The sequence below is a fragment of the Hyperolius riggenbachi genome, chromosome 5, assembly GCF_040937935.1.
Source record: "Hyperolius riggenbachi isolate aHypRig1 chromosome 5, aHypRig1.pri, whole genome shotgun sequence".
NCBI lineage: Eukaryota > Metazoa > Chordata > Amphibia > Anura > Hyperoliidae > Hyperolius > Hyperolius riggenbachi.
In genome coordinates this window covers 301,351,770-301,368,708 of record NC_090650.1, presented here as the reverse complement: position 1 = coordinate 301,368,708, position 16,939 = coordinate 301,351,770, and the positions used below count along the sequence as shown (strand labels likewise).

Below are 16,939 nucleotides of genomic sequence, written 5' to 3'. Positions count from 1 at the left end.
TAGAACCAGGTGTTTTCTCAACACTTGCGGCAGCACAGAGGGGGGAGGAGGAGGAGGAAGAGTTGTGTGGGGAAGAGGAGTCAGACTCGGATGATGAGGAAGGTGTTTCTTTGGAGGAGGAGGAGGAGAGTGCGGCAGAAGAACAACCACAGCAGGTGTCACAGGGGGCTTGTGCTGCTCAATGTTCCTGTGGTATTGTTCATGGCTGGGGGGAGGAGGAGGACTTACCTGATGTCACTGAGGAAGAGCAAGAGGAGATGGATAGTACATCTGGATTCAACTTTGTGCAGATGGCGTCTTTCATGCTGTCCAGCCTGTTGAGGGACTCCCATATAACAAAAAAAAACTCAAGGGGAATGAGCTGTACTAGGTGCCCATGCTACTAGACCCTAGGTATAGGCACAAAGTGGTGGAGATGTTTCCAAATCACCAGAGGGCAGAAAGGATGCAGCACATGCAGAACAAGCTGGCAACTATGCTTTACAATGCGTTCAAAGGAGTAATGTACTGAGAGGTATTTAGAGGCTGCCATATTGATTTCCCTTTAAGCAATACCAGTTGCCTGACAGCCCTGCTGATCCTCTGCCTCTAATACTTTTTGCCCTATACCCTGAACAAGCATGCAGCAGATCAGGTGTTTCTGCCATTTTTGTCAGATCTTACAAAATTAGCTGCATGCTTGTTTCTGGTGTGATTCTGCAGGCAGATAGCTCAGCAGGGTTGCCAGGCAACTGGTATTACTTAAAAGGAAATCAATATTGCAACCTCCATATACCTCTCACTACAGTTCTACTTTAAGGGCCCTTTTCCACCAACGCGTTTGCGCTGGCTGAATCGCAAAACCGCAAACCGCTAGCGATTTTACAATCGCTACGGTTTGCTTTTTAACATAGGAATCGCGGTAGGTCATTTCCACTACCGCGATTCGCTTTTGTCGGGAACGCAAACGCGCGGCGGAGCGATAATTGCCGCGATTTTGCTATGCAGTGCATAGCATAGCAAAATCGCGGCGGCGAATGTCGGGGAATCGCCGGTAATTGCGATTCAGCAATCGCTAGCGTTCAGCATGAACGCTAGCGATTGCAAGTGGAAAAGGGCCCTAAGGGTGATGTCACAGCACAATGCAATAAAAGGTACCACCGCCAGTGATCCTTCTCCCATGTCCATGCAGGCAAGGACAGGATGCTCCAGCAATCTCATGATAATGTCAGACATGTGGACATTCTTTAGTCCAGCGCCTCGCCTTAGCCCTTCTGGATCCACCCTCCACCAACGCCTGGACCGGTAGGTAGCCGACTACCTGGCCTTAAGTGTGGATGTAGACACTGTGAGCAGCGATGAACACCAAGACTACTGGGTGCGCAGGCTTGACCTGTGGCCAGAGCTGTCCCAATTTGCCATCCAACTTCTGTTTTGCCCTTCCTCAAGAGTCCTGTCGGAAAGGACTGTCAGCGCAGCTGGAGGCATTGTCACTGAGAAGAAAAGTTACAAAAGTGTTCAGTACCTCACCTTCATCAAAATGAATGAGGCATGGATCCCGGAGGGCTACTGCCTGCCCGAAGACTAAGTCAGTCCCTACACACAGCATCTCTGCCTGCACACCGTGTGACTGCCTGCCCCAAGACTAAGTCGCTCCCTACACAGCACCTCTGCCCACAGGCCGCTTAACTGCCTTCTCCGCCACTACCAACAGGGTCCAGGACTCCAGGTGGATTCCTGAATTTTTAGGCCGCTGCTATCAGCGGCCACCATACTACTTTTTCTGATGCGTTTACATGTCTGCCTAATTTTTCTGGCTGCACTGCAGCTGCAACAGCAAAACAGAAGGCATGTACATGTGCCAATTCCCCTTCATGATCATTACCTTGCCGTGGTGAAGGGGCTTGCGTATCACAAGGAAGCTATGACCAACGGCGATATGAGTGTCTTGGGGGGGGCACACCCAAGATAATAAGGTCGTTGCTTCATTGTGGACAGACCAAATTTGATCAGCTGGACAGTCACTGTTGTTCTATCATTGAGCTACACAGTGAGTTTGGTGTGTCAGTGTGAAGCAGTACACTAATTACACTCCCTGATTGATGTATACACATGCAAGATGTTTTAAAGCACTTTACACCTGCAATTTAGCATTCAATGTGATTTCTGCCCTTAAAACGCTGCTTTGCGTCAAATGCAGATTTTTCCCCGGGACTTTTGGTGTCTATCCCACTCATTCATGCAAAAACTCAGATGTTACATCCCTTGAAACATCTTTTCCATCACTTTTGTGGCCAGCATAAGTGTTTCTCGTTTTCAAAGTTCGCCTCAACATTGAAGTCGCGTTGTGGTTCGCGAAAGTTTGCGTGAACCGAACTTTTGCGAAAGTTCACGTTCACGGTTTGTAAACCAAAAATTGGAGGTTCGGGCCATCTCTACTTGGAGCTATGTGATGTGCCCCCCTCTGCTGAGTCAGGCTGAGTTTAACAGCTTATATCTCTTCTTTTTCTCTCTCTCTCTCTCTCTGTACAGGGACATGCAGGCAGTGTGTTTGGGAAGATCATAGCACTGCGAGCAGATGGAGCCCAGCGAGTGTAAAGTAATTTATCTTGCTTATTTGCTTATCTGAGATCGTCCACATCCCAGTGTCAGCTTGAGCAGGGAGAGAGCTGTTACAGGGCAGCCTGAGTCAGCAGAGAAAGGGGGGATAGGCAGGATCAGTGATGCTCATCATGACCTCGTGATCACAGAATAGCAGTGATTCATGAGCATTTTTTCACTATCCGACATTGTGATCCGAATTCGTGATCACCTCTAGATCACGGACTCAGTTCCGAATGAACTCGTGATCGTGGTTCAAATGCGGTTTGGGATCACCGATTTAGCCATGATCACGGCCGTGATTAAAACCACCAAAACCCGGCAACTTTAACAGTTCATAGCCAGAAACACCAAATTTGTGGAACGCAGCGAGACCAAGCATCCGTGTGGACGCGAAACGTCCGTCGCTAGGCCCACCATTATCCTCATTCCCACCTCCAGCACCTGCAACCGGAACAACAATGTATGAGGTACCCCTCTTCGCTTGTTGTTGTTTTTTGTAAGCCACGATATCTACACTCTTATGCTGCAAACTTGGATCAATAAATGTACCACAGTTTTGACGGAAGGTGCACGCTTTTCTTTTTTCTTCGCATATACAGAAACACCAAATTTGCCAGATATGTTAAGAAGAACAGTGGGAACAGGGGGGAATTTTATTGTTTTCAAAAAAAAACCTTATAGTTTTTGAGAAAATCGATTTTAACATTTCAAAGGAAAAAAAAAAGTATACATATAAATGCGGTAAAAACCACTTCATTAGGGAAACAAAATCTGCCAACTTTAGAGGTTAATAGAAAAAAACCCTTACATCCTAGAAACACCAAATTTTCAGGATATGTTAAAAAAATATTTTTTTCCTATTTTTTATTTTTTTTGTGTGTGGGAAAAAAATCACATAGGGCCCCTCCTCCCAAGGCTCTTTAACCCCTTATCCCCATGCAGGCTGGGATAGCAAGAAAGCGGAGCCCCGGCCGACTGGGGCTTCGCACCCTGAGCTAAACCAGCCCGCATGGTGTATGGTATGGGGGGGCTCCGGGGGAGAGGGGCCGCCAACCTTAGGTGCACTGGGGTGACAGCATGGGTGAGGGTGACAGGTGGGGGGCAGAGAAGACAGCGGGAGCTGGTGGCAATGCTTCCGCATAGGTGGATGCTGCAGCGGGAGTGGTGTGTGTGGTGGCAGACAGCGGAGATCTTCAATCAAAGTGAAGGTTGCAAGATAGAGGATATTGGCATGGGACATTTCCGAGGATATTGGTGTGGGAACATTTTTTAAAAACATACAGGTAAGTATTTTTGGTTAATTAAGATTATTAAAGGACTTTTTTCGTCGTGTTTTTATTTCACTTAACCCTTTGTGGAAATGGGTAAGGGGTACTTTGCACCCCTATACTAATTCATCCTGAGAGGGGGTGGGAATCAGGGGTCCCCTTCTTAAAGGGGATTTCCAGATTCCACCATGAACTGCCCCCACCTTTTCCTGGGGTACCAGAGATAGGAAAGAGTCCCTTGTCCATGGATTGGACAAGAGCTCCGGGGGAGAGGGGAAGGCTTGGCCACCCCTCTCCCCCAGAGCCCCCCCATACTATGGACCATGTGGGCTGGTATAGCTCAGGGTGCAAAGCCCCAATCGGCCGGGGCTCTGCATTCTGGCTATCCCAGCCTGCATGGGGGACAAGGGGTTAAAGAGGCTCATTAGGGGGGACCCCCACGTCATTTTTTTTTAAAATTTCCCACACTCAGAGAAAAAAAAATATTGACGCCATACACTGTGATAGGGACATAATGTAAATGGTGTAATAACCGGGACAAATGGGCAAATAAAATACATAGGTTTTAATTATGGTAGCCTGTATTATTTTAAAGCTATAATGGCCGAAAACTGAGAAATAATGAATTTTCTTAATTTGTTCTTAATATTCCTGTGAATATGCATTTAGAATAAAAAAAAATAATTCTTAGTAAAATGTACCACCTAAAGAAAGCCTAATTGGTGGCAGAAAAAAACAAGATATAGATCAGTTCATTGTGCTAATTAGTGATAAAGTTATTGGCGAGTGAATGGGAGGTGAAAATTACTCTGATGCATAAGGTGAAAAATACCCACGGGCTGAAATGGTTAATACTAGACATATAATAATAACCTAACCTCATCCTGCCCTCCATGCAGATACAATTTGAACTTTGCAGCGAGATGAAATTAATCAGTTCAAGCAGAACCTGTGAATTATTTATGTCATCCATCATTGTCACGTTTCACTTGTACTTACTGTTGATACATTTATATTTGTTTTTACTAACCAGAAGAAAAAATATGTAAGAAAATAATAATAATAATAATAATAATAATAATAATAATAATATGTAAAACATCTTTCCCACTACCACTATGCCATCACAGCAGGAAGCTTCCAGTCACTGTACAAATTAACCCAGCACATACTTCACTTCTACAAAAGTGAAGTAAAAGGATGTGGATTGCAAAAGGAGTTGACTTTGGGTAGGGTGTGTGGTTGGTGCTGCTCTGTGGTCCACTCTGGTGATGGGATTATCTGGCAATAAGGGTGACAAGATTTGAAAAAAAAAAGTGCACCCAGCTAGAGCAGGCACCAACCCCCTGCGGAGAACAACAGGAGCCTTAAAGAGCAGTATGGCTGGTCCTGGGTGAGAGGGGACAAAGCTGTACTGCTGGGAACCCTGTACATGCTTACCAGCCACCAATTCAGGTGAGGTTACTCCTCTGCTGGCCATTTAACCCCACTGACACCACCAAGAGCACTTTTTTTGTTCTCATGTCACCCATATGCGTCACTTAAGCATCAGCAAACAAACTTTACAAGTTCATTCTAAAAGCAAATCAGCCTCAATCTCGCTTACCAAGATTCTTGCAAAAATGGAAGTGAAGACAATTTTTGTTCTGTGACATATTTTGTGATGATGCAAGCAAGCAATTGATGCTGTTTCTATTAACACTGGCATTGTTATGTTACAATCACACCTGCACTCATTTGAGCCTAATTTTTCCACTAGTTAGTTTCAGAAATATAATGCCAGTGTAAGGCTAGGTGATATAATTCTAGGAGTCAGCGTGTATGCCCAGGCTATAGGTCTCACTCTTCACCTAGCTATCCCTGCCTGGCACACCACTAACTGACACCTACACTGTCCCTGCCTGGCCCACCACTAGCTGGCCCTAATTAGGATTTAGGTGAGCAAGGCACACAAGCTGATGTAGAAGGCAGATATACCACCAGGAGCAACTACTAAGGCTAGTAACACAGTTCCGCAGTATCACATACACAATGCAGGTACAGGGGCGCCGCGAGGCATAAAGCGAACCAAGCGGTCGCTTGGGGCCTCAAGATCGTAGGGGCCTCGGCGGCTCAGTGACGTCGGCGGGGCTGGCAGAGCAGAGTAGGGCAGAGCTACGGGAAGATGGCCGCCGCCGAAGCCCTGCTCTGGAGACTATGCCTCCAGTACAGGGCTTCAGGTGGCCATCTTCCCGTAGCCCTGATTCAATCAGCGCGGGAGATTGGAGGAGGGAGGGAGCTCCGTGGGAACTGCGCGCCTGAGGAGCTGGCCAGGAGAGGAGACGGGGAGAGAAGACTTCTGCCAGTGCCAGGTGAGTAAATTCTTTTCGTTTTGCAGCTCTGAAAATGTGCCCTAATTGCGTTTGATGTCTGCTGAACTGTTCCCTAATTGTGTTTGATTTTTGCTGAACTGTGCCCTAATTGTGTTTGATTTCTGCTGAACTGTGCCCTAATTGTGTTTGATTTCTGCTGAACTGTGCCCTAATTGTGTTTGATTTCTGCTGAACTGTTCCCTAATTGCGTTTGATTTCTGCTGAACTGTTCCCAAATTGCGATTGATTTCTGGTGAAAATGTGCCCTAATTGCGTTTGATATCTGCTGAAAATGTGCCCTAATTGCGTTTGATTTCTGCTGAACTGTGCCCTAATTGCGTTTGATTTCTGCTGAACTGTTCCCTAATTGTGTTTGATTTCTGCTGAAAATGTGCCCTAATTGCGTTTGATATCTGCTGAAAATGTGCCCTAATTGCATTTGATTTCTGCTGAAAATGTGCCCTTATTGCGTTTGATTTCTGCTGAAAATGTGCCCAAATTGCGTTTGATTTCTGCTGAAATGTGGCCCAAATTGCGTTTGATTTCTGCTGAAAATGTGCCATAATTGCGTTTGATTTCTGCTGAAAATGTGCCCAAATTGCGTTTGATTTCTGCTGAAATGTGGCCCAAATTGCGTTTGATTTCTGCTGAAAATGTGCCCAAATTGCGTTTGATTTCTGCTGAAATGTGGCCCAAATTGCGTTTGATTTCTGCTGAAAATGTGCCCAAATTGCGTTTGATTTCTGCTGAAAATGTGCCCTAATTTTGTTTGATTTCAGCTGAAAATGTGCCCAAATTGCATTTGATTTCTGCTGAAATGTGGCCCTAATTGCGTTTGATTTCTGCTGAAAATGTGCCCAAATTGCGTTTGATTTCTGCTGAAATGTGGCCCAAATTGCGTTTCATTTCTGCTGAAATGTGGCCCAAATTGCGTTTGATTTCTGCTGAAATGTGGCCCAAATTCTGTTTGTTTTCTGTTGAAATGTTGCACAAATTGCGTTTGTTTTCTGCTGAAATGTTGCACAAATTGCGTTTTTATTTCCTAGTGTCTGGGGTAACTGTTGCTGCATTTATTATTTAATGGTCATAGTTGGCTATATTTGCTGTGCTACGGTTAAGCTCCGCCCATACAATGTCATGGCCAAATCCATCTTTAGGCGCGGCGCGCTGCGCGCACCTCAATCACCCCCACATCCATTTTCCCCACAAACAGCTCCGCCCCAATCTGCCCTCCAGCTCCACCCACATGCCATGACCACGCCCACTTATGCGGGCAGGGGCGTATCTGGGTAATATAGCGCCTATGGCAAACACTGAAATTGTGCCCCCCCCCCTTCCTGTTCAGAGCCCCTTTCAATCTAAAAACAGCATCCTTTCTTGTGTACACGTGTTATGGTTGCCTATGTTTTTTGGCTCGGGATATTGCTGAAGATACTTCTTTCCTTATTCCCCCCTGTCCTCTTTTCTAACACTAAGCCACGTGCGCCCTACATACATGAATTAAGTAACCATGTTCCCCAGATAACAGAATTAATCTGATCTGAGTGATGGAGAGGCATGGGGCAGGCATGGTGGCTCAGCACGGGGTAGGTATGGCAAAGGGGCAGGCAAGGCGCCCATGGTGCTGTGGCGCCCATGGCATGAGCCATGCCTGCACCCCTCTAGATACGCCTCTGTATGCGGGATAGCCACACCCATTTTTCGCCGCGGCACGCGAAGGATAGGGTCACTTCCTACAGTCCGCTTGGGGCCACAAAAACCTTAGCTGCACCCCTATTTAGGTAAAGTAGTCCAAGTATAATAATCTTCATGCAAACTATTCAACAGCAATAGTAATTTGATCAGAGTTATGAAACAGCAGACTTGCATGCAGGATAGCAACAGATGATAATTGAGGTAAGTATGACACAGTTCCTTTGAGTCTGCATGCAAGATTATGTGAACAGATAACAGAAGTCTCAGATGATATATGACAACTTAAGAGAGAGTTAATTCACACTGTTAGCGGACTGATAAGGAGAGTAGACTTTATACTTATCGTCCAGAGCAAGTGGCATACAGAAAAAATCCAGTAACAGTCCAAGGTCGGTCCAGGCGGCAAGAAAGGAATGTCCATTAACTTAGCAGAGGTCTGACCAGGCAGTAATCAAGGGAAGTTCAGTAACTAGCAGAGGTCGGTCCAGGCAGCAAGCAAAGTGTTATCCAGGAATCAAGCAGAGGTTAAACACAATGGAGTAGTCAAATACAATCCGAGGTTGAAGTCCAGAATATGAAACAAACAATGATCAGAGTGCGCACCCAGCAACTAGCCAAAGCTATGCTTATCACAAGCGATGACTGGGAGCACTCTGCACATATAAATATTAATCATTCTCCAATCAGTGGCCAGCCACCTTCCACACAACCAATCACACAGCAAGGCCCTGTCAGGTAGAGATCAGCTGACACCGCTCCAGTCAGCTGAGCTGGTCAGCTGACTATTGTTTACCCTTGCAGAAGGCGTACTGCGAACGCGTCCTCCGCCTATCAGCGGGTGCAGACTGTGAGTCACCGGCAGGGCCGGCAGTGGGGAACAAGCGCCGAGACCCGGAAGTGACAGATTCTGCCCGGGTCTCGGCAGCACTTTCACTGTAACAAGGTACATTCCTTATAGCCACGATAAGCGAGATTTTAGATATTTGACCTGAAGTTTGATGAAAATCTCACAAATCTGCCTGTCAGGAACATTCACTCGGGCTCTTCCAGAACCCGACTCGAGCAACCAGCCCCCACTGTTGCACTGAACAGTATCTCCAGAGGCCATGCATACATGCACGGCCATGTGTCCCTTTAAACATGTACCCATCTTTTTCACTTCACCGCTTACCGCCAGAGGAAGAGTTGAATTAAAGTGATAGTGGCCAATTGACCACATTGTTGTTAAAAGCAGCCAATGGCTACTGGGACTAGTGGTTCAACTTGACAACTTCCTGAATAAAAATCTGCTCCTGTTCCTAAACTGTGATAGCGGTTACTTGCTTTTGCTATAGCTGCTGGGTGTGATAGAGAGTGCTTACCTTTGTTTGACCCTTGACTACATTTTGGATTGCTACCCTTTCTTGACCTCTGCTTGATTGACTGTGCTTCCATCTTTCTTCCTGGTAATCCATCTGGCCAATTGTGTATAGCCATGGCTTGTTCCTGATATCAAGATTGCCTGTACCTGGTATTGACCTTAGCCTAGTTGCTGGACTGATTCTCAGGTACTTTATTGGCATCCTGAGCCTCAGATCCTAGATATTGCAAGTTAAGCCCTGGGGCAACAGAAGTCAGGTAGACAGGTAGCTAAGGAGCTATGGGCCCCGGTGCAAGTTTTACATGAGGCCCCCCAAGCACTCTATACATAACAAATGATACGGCACACTAAAACCTGCAAAGGACAATAATAGTGTCAGAGGTGCAAGAAGGGGATGGGGAACAGTTTGTTAATGATTACTACTATTTAAAGCATCTGTAGAAGTGATTATTACCAACACAGAACCCATAGAGAGCTAATATTGTGCTTGAGAGACCCAAGGGCCCCGATGTGGTTGCTGCCTCTGCAACTCCTATTGCTACGCCACTGTATAGGATCTGAAAGGAAACTATTGATTGCCTGGAAACTTTACAGCCAGCAACATGTTCACTCATCCCTAGTCACCAATTTAAAATCTAGTCCCATGTAGCAATCGAAGGAGGAGAAAAGTAGAATATTGAAAGTCACATAACCATGTAGATTACCTTGAAGTTTAGGTTCTTAAAGGGTTAATTGAGTGGCTTGTTGTGCCTTCGGTGGGGATTGGTTAAGACATATTAACCACTTAACTGTGTAACAAGTTTAAAAGGTGTGGTGTGGCACTTCCCACTGTATTGCTCTGTGAGTTCACACAGGTAAAATACCTTCTGCTTTTCTGCAGAGTCCACAGTTTGTAGCAAGAATGGCCACTCAGACGTGTGCTCCGCACTAACACAAACAGAAAACAGGAAAAATCTTTCACAAAAGAAAAAAGCAAAAAAGTCTGTGCACCTTCCGTCTTGATAAACAGTGTATATTTGCAAAAATGGTGGCAATTCACATTTCCAATACAAACTTCCTGATATGACATAGGTTAATCAAGCATAGCGTGGAGAGAGTGCTAGGCTCAGCTTACGTGTCCCTAGCGTGGCGCAGGATGAGCAGTGGGGAAGTGGGTGTCAGGCACTGGGTGGAGGAGCGACGGCCGTTTCGCGTCTAAGTGACACTTGGTCACACTGCGTACCACTAATAGTAGCGTGACCAAGCGTCCCCTGCTCCACGCTAGGGACACGTAAGCTGAGCCTAGCACTCTCTCCACGCTATGTTTGATTGACCTATGTCATATCAGGAAGTTTGTATTAGAAATGTGAATTGCCACCATTTTTGCAAATATACACTGTTTATCAAGACGGAAGGTGCACGGACTTTTTTGCTGTTTCTTTTGTGAAATATTAACTACTTAAGCCTATCTGGATGAACATTCTCATCCAGATAGGCTGTGCACATTTCTGCTGGCCGCGCAGACTCCCGCTACCGGCCGTTAGTCCAGCGATCAATGAATGGGATTATAGATCCCATTCATTAATCGAAGCCCCCTGTAGAAAAACAGACAGCCTCTTATCAGAGGCTGCGGTTTTTCTGAGTTAACAAAAGTTTCCCGTCCTCCTAATGCTTCCTGGAAGCGTGATGGTATGCTTCCAGGACTTTTTGACTGTGGCCATCTTGTGGCCAAATAATAAAACTACACCCCCATTTTTTTTTCATTAAATAAATTAAAAAAAAATTACATTAAAAATTAGCTGTTTACCTCCCACACCAACAATTACCCAAATAAAATGTTTTGAATAAAAAAATAAAAAAAAATACGATAAAAAAACATAAAATAGTTACCTAAGCGTCTGAACTTTTTAAATATGCATGGCAAAGGAGTATATTAATGTAATTTTTTTAATTATGGGCTTGTAAATAGTGATGGACGCAAATTGAAAAAATGCACCTGTATTTCCAAACAAAATATTGGCACCATACATTGTGACAGGGATATAATTTAAATGGTGTAATAAGTGGGACAAATGGGCAAATAAAATACATGGGTTTTAATTACTGCAGCATGTATTAATTTCAAACTATAATGGCCAAAAATTGAGAAATAATGTTTTTTTTCCATTTTTTCTTAATATTCCTGTTAAAATGGATTTAGAATAAATTAATTCTTAGCAAAATGTATCACCCAAAGAAAGCCTAATTGGTGACAGAAAAAAACAAGATATAGATCAGTTAATTAGTGATAAAGCTAGTAGTGAGAGTTGGGGCTGCTGCAACGTCCAAGCTCTGTCAGGTGGGAGCCAGGGATCCATAAGTGCCTTGTGCAAACAGATTCCAAGGAAAGATATCCCCCTACACCAGATGGGAGTTAAAACGTCCAAATCTTTATTCAGTACATCACAGGACAAACAGGTACAGCCTCACGCGTATCGGAGCTCTGAACGGCTCCTTAATCATAGCTGTAATAAAGCTATTGACAAATGAATGGGAGGTTAAAGTTGCTCAGATGCAAAAAATAAACAACCTTGAGGGCTTAAGTGGTTAAAGAATTTCTGAAACCACGTTTTAATATAAAACATTTTACTTTATACTTATTTTTCTGATATCTAACTTCATTGCTAGCCAGTTACTTGTGTTCACTTTTTACATCTTTTTTATTTTATTGTCTTGAAATAACCATACAAAGAAGTGACAACATGAAACATGTTGATGATTCTGGTTGTAAGAAAGTTCTACACATAGGAATAGAAATACATTCTTGGCACTTACAGATAGAATTGCAACACTGGACATACCATGGCTTGCGCCTCCATTCAGGGCAGCCCATTAGTACAGGTTATGTATTCACGACTGCTGCTTATAATTGTACTTAAAATGTCAATAAGTAGTAGAAACCATAATTACATAATAGCTATTATATTCATTTTCACTTTGTTAAGCAGACCTTAGATGTACTATGTGTAATGGACTGCATAAAGCCTGATTTCACCAGCCAGTAATGGTAGCCCTATTATAAAGTAATAGCTCTTTTGCTTTGTACAAAAAAGTATTTTCTTAGATGGGATATGTTACTATACAAAGTGAATTTAGAAAGTTTTACTTAACCCTTTAAAAAAATCCTGAAAATATTTGGAAAATCTGAATAACATATACACATTGCACACAATCCAAGTTATAGCTTCTACACACAATTTTTGTTACTGAGAGTCTAAACATTTTAATTGTATTTTTTCCCATTATCATTACAGCTCAGTGCAAATAAATGTATAAGGGAATAAATAAATGAATAACATACATTATTTAAAAAAAAGGTGGGGGGATGGGGCCAACCACCTGATCCTAGATTTACAGTCTGCAGTAAAATAGTATTGAATCATTGCCATCCAAAAACAGAATTCCGTTCATTCTGCTTATTGTTGAGTGCTGTCTTTAGGCAAGGCGCTACCTTTATGTTGTATAATTCAAACTCACCTAACCTTGGGAGCTGAGTTACACAACTACAGTTTGTACTAAGAAAACAATATGCTTTAATGCAAATAAAAACACCAATTAAAATAATAAACATGTATGTAAATCAACCTGTACATGCATAAAAATTGAAAAGCATGTTGTCTATAAAATGAAATAAAACTTTGTATAGTTTCCTTTAATGGTGTAAGGTTAGAATTGAACTGTATACTTCAAAAATGATTGCATATCCCTGCAAAAAAAGCCAGTCTTTTTATTCTGAAAATTGTGTGCAAAAGTTAGGGGTCTGCTTATCCATGTGCTTCTGTACATGCCTTATATGCAAATTATGTACAATTGCTGGCAAAGAACTATGAAGGAAGCCTGGCATCATTTGACTTCACCAGCTAATTCATGTGTTTTGATGTCATATACCTTAGCTGCTGCACAGTGAAGATATCGGAGGAGAGAGACGTCCAAACAGAACTAGTCAGAGCCAAGAGCCAGAGAGAAAAAGGGTATGTATGTTGGCATGCTCCAATGCGCACTCTGCATGGTGGTGCTTGCAATGTTCAGTACACTCCAATATGCAGCCTGCATGCAGGGATATAGTATTATAGTATTAAGGGGCACAAGGTATTAATGCATAAAGATGGAAGAGGGACACAATTATTAGGGGGTCCGCTGAGTTCCTTCCATTGGGCACCAGCGGGCATGGAGCACCGAGCGGCTGACAGGGAAGGGTTGTCACAAGGGCATCCCACAGAGGCCATGAGCAGGAGGGGAAGCAGCGCAAGAAGGAGGGGCAGCGGGGACAGCAGCGGGAGGGGGCGCAGAACCCCCTTCCCTCACCTGGGTCCCCTCCTTCTGCACTCTACCCCTTAAAGATATGCAGGTAGGTGCGGTGGGCGGAGAATAACTCACCTGACTTACACATTCCAAGCTCTGTGTCACAGCCACCACAGGTCTCTGCCTTCAATGCCGCCCACTGTGCTTCCTGATTGGCGGAAGCACAGTGAGTGACATTGGAAGCGGAAACTTATGGCACATGGCGGTGACTCAGCGCTCCAGCGTTTGGAATGCGGAAGTCAGGTGAGTTATCTGTCTCTATGTTACATGATATATTTAACATATCAAATCTCCACAATTATTTTGAGGCACCTTTACTTTTCCATGAAACAAAATCATTTATTATCTTGTTGTTGGTGTCACGTTAAAAAAAGCTTTTGATATGTAATCTAATCACCTTCTTTTTGAGGTAAGAGTAGGTGTGATTAGGGATTAAACACCTTCTAGCTGTATATTCAAAAACTGCCCCCCCCCAAAAAAAAAGAGCCAATATATTCCAGGAATTGACCCACTGATCAGGAACAACTAGATCAACATTACGTGCATTCCACCCTTTTTAGATGACATGTTTTCCTTGATATTTTCCAGATAATAAATAACGTTGTTTTGTTTGCATTTCAGTATAAAGGCACACAGCCATTTTAACATCTCCAAAGCCCCATCTCCTTTCAGCTGTGCTCAGTACAGTCCAACCTGCAGCTGGAACATCTCTCTTAGCTGCTATTTCTCCCAGCTGCTGCTATTAGGATTCATGGAACCCCATTAAGCAGAGCTATATCGGTGTACACAGACATTTATGAGCACAGTGGAAAGCAGTTGAATAGTTCCTTTTCAGCTACAGTTACACTGCACTCAGAAATATTGAAGCACACCATGAAGGCACAACTTCGGGCAAATTTCTAAATACAGTTCAAAATTTAGATTGCCCAAATGCTGACTTTTCGTGAGAAAGTAAAACTCCTGTTTTCAAAATGTAGTCACACGACCTAAAGCAGAGTTGATATTGATAACAGCATAATTTGCTTTTACTTGGTTCAGCATCATCATGCTGTTCAAACTGCAAGGGGCGTGGCACAGACTGAACTCTGTCAGGAGAATGTGATGTACAGCCATGGATGTCTGTGTAGCAGGGTGGGTTAGGGATTTGAGAGGTGGAACTTGACTTAAAAGTTGTTTTAAAACAACTTTTTTTTATACATCCTTTAATCAAGGATCCTGCCCATGGGTAAAAATGAACTCTGCTCGGTATATCAACATGTGTTTCCAGGGTTGAGCATTGAAGTGATGTTTTGAAAGGGTTTAATAACCATGAACAACTGGGAGAGCATTTGCTCAAGTGCACAGTAGGCAGATGTTCTTCCTGTAGGAGCTCAGTCACTTGACTTTAATTTACGATATGAGTTTTTTCCTTGTCTACAGTTAATGTTTCTGTGAGCAATGCCTTGAAGCAGGTCACAAATTTGCATCTTGCTATGAGGATGTATGATCAATGTCACTGACAAGCTTTCATCCAGCTTCATAATTGGGAGTTAACACAATTTGTGACATCTGTTTTAAAGAAAAAACTGCATGCCTGCCTTTTTTTTCTTGAACAGTGGTATTTCAGTGGTTCATCTCTCTTGACTAACAGAACACAGAGAGTATCCCGAGGACCTGTTATGTCCAGCCCTGCACTGCTAAAATTTGGAGTGCCACATGGCTTAATCCTATCTCCTCTTCTATTTGTGATCTACACGGTAACCACTCGGTACAATTATTCAACATCATGGCCTAACCTACCATGGCTATGCAGATAACTCTTATACTCACTGGGCCCAGGATGGAGTGAGGGTCTCTTCAGATTCCGTCCTGGCGGGTTTCAGGGAATGGCTTCCACACTGTCGTCTACCTGCGGCAGAGGCCATGCGCTCTAAGGAGCCATTGTGCCACCGCAGGACAATTGAAGCCGAGGTGGGGCGGAGCCACAGCACTGGCGTGAAGGCCGGGGTATTTAAACTCTGGTCCCCAGTGGCATCACTAGGGCCTTTGATTCAGGGCACCGCCCCCGAACCTGTTGCCATGGTGCCCCGGATCAGACTGAACGGCAGGAGGGGGCACTGGGCGGAGCGGAGGTGGGGAGCTGGCATAGCTTAGTCATCACAGGGGGCGCTGTTACCAAAGCGAGGGACGCCCAGGGCCGGATTTGTACTTTTTACCACCCAAGGCCCACTATCACCAGCTGCCCCCGGGCCGACAGCATCCAAAACTCCCTTCCCAACTCCCCCCTCCCCCAAACACAGCAGGCATTAGATTGTAGGCTCCTCTGAGGACAGTTAGTGACATGATGGCAGGGATTACATTTTAAGCTTCTCTGAGGACAGTTAGTGAGTGACGTGATGGCAGGGATTAGATTGTAAGCTCCTTGGCGAGTGACACATTCAGTGAGTGACAGGCAACTCGGAGATCACTGTAAGTGCCGTTCGCTGCCCCTTCATTCCCAGAGTGTCAGATCTGTTTGTAGCAGCCCACCACTATGTGCAAGCTCTGTGTAGCAGGATGAATGTTCGGCAGGCTAACTGCTGCTGCCACCCTACTGCCCATAGCCCGCCCCTTGCTTTCCTGGTGCCCTAGGCCATGGCCTTTGTGGCCTTGCCTGAAATCCGCCCATGGGGATGCCAGGTAGGAAGAAGATGGAGGCTGTGCCTGCAGGGATTGAAAGGTGAGTTTTAACTACACTATGCCCATTCCCCCACCACTCCACCCAGCACCTTACTCGGGGCATCTACCTATCGAACCTACACTGGAGTCATCTACCTATCTAACCTATACTGGTTATCTATCTATCTATCTATCTATCTATCTATCTATCTATCTATCTATCTATCTAACCTATACTGGGGGCACCTACTTATCTAACCTATACTGGGGGCATCTCTCTATCTAACCTATACTGGGGGCCTCTATCTATCTAACTGATACTTGGGGCACCTACCTATCAAACCTACACTGGAGTCACTTACCTATCTATCTATACTGAGGGGAACCTACCTATCTAACCTACACTGGAGTCACCTACCTATCTAACATATACTGGGGGCATCTATTTATCTAACCTATACTGGGGGCACCTACCTATCTAACCTATACTGGGAGCATATATCTATCTAACCTCTGCTGGGGCACCTACCTATCTAACCTATTCTGGGTGCATATATCTATCTAACCTGTACTGGGGGCATATATCTATGTAACCTATACTAGGGGAACCTACCTATCTAAACTATACTGGAGTCACCTACCTATCTAACCTATACTGGAGTCACCTTCCTATCTAACCTATACTGGGGGCATCTACCTATCTAACCTACACTGGAATCACCTAT

General features: G+C 44.4%; 1 long non-coding RNA gene across 1 annotated transcript in view; it reads left to right on the top strand.

Moving 5' to 3' along the window:
• The window catches only part of LOC137517690 (uncharacterized), a 72,824-nt gene that overhangs the window by 42,892 nt on the left and 12,993 nt on the right, over nucleotides 1–16,939 (top strand). The window contains exon 3 of the long non-coding RNA XR_011020625.1: nucleotides 13,169–13,246. This is a non-coding gene — a long non-coding RNA (uncharacterized lncRNA). The remainder of the gene's footprint in view (nucleotides 1–13,168; nucleotides 13,247–16,939) is intronic.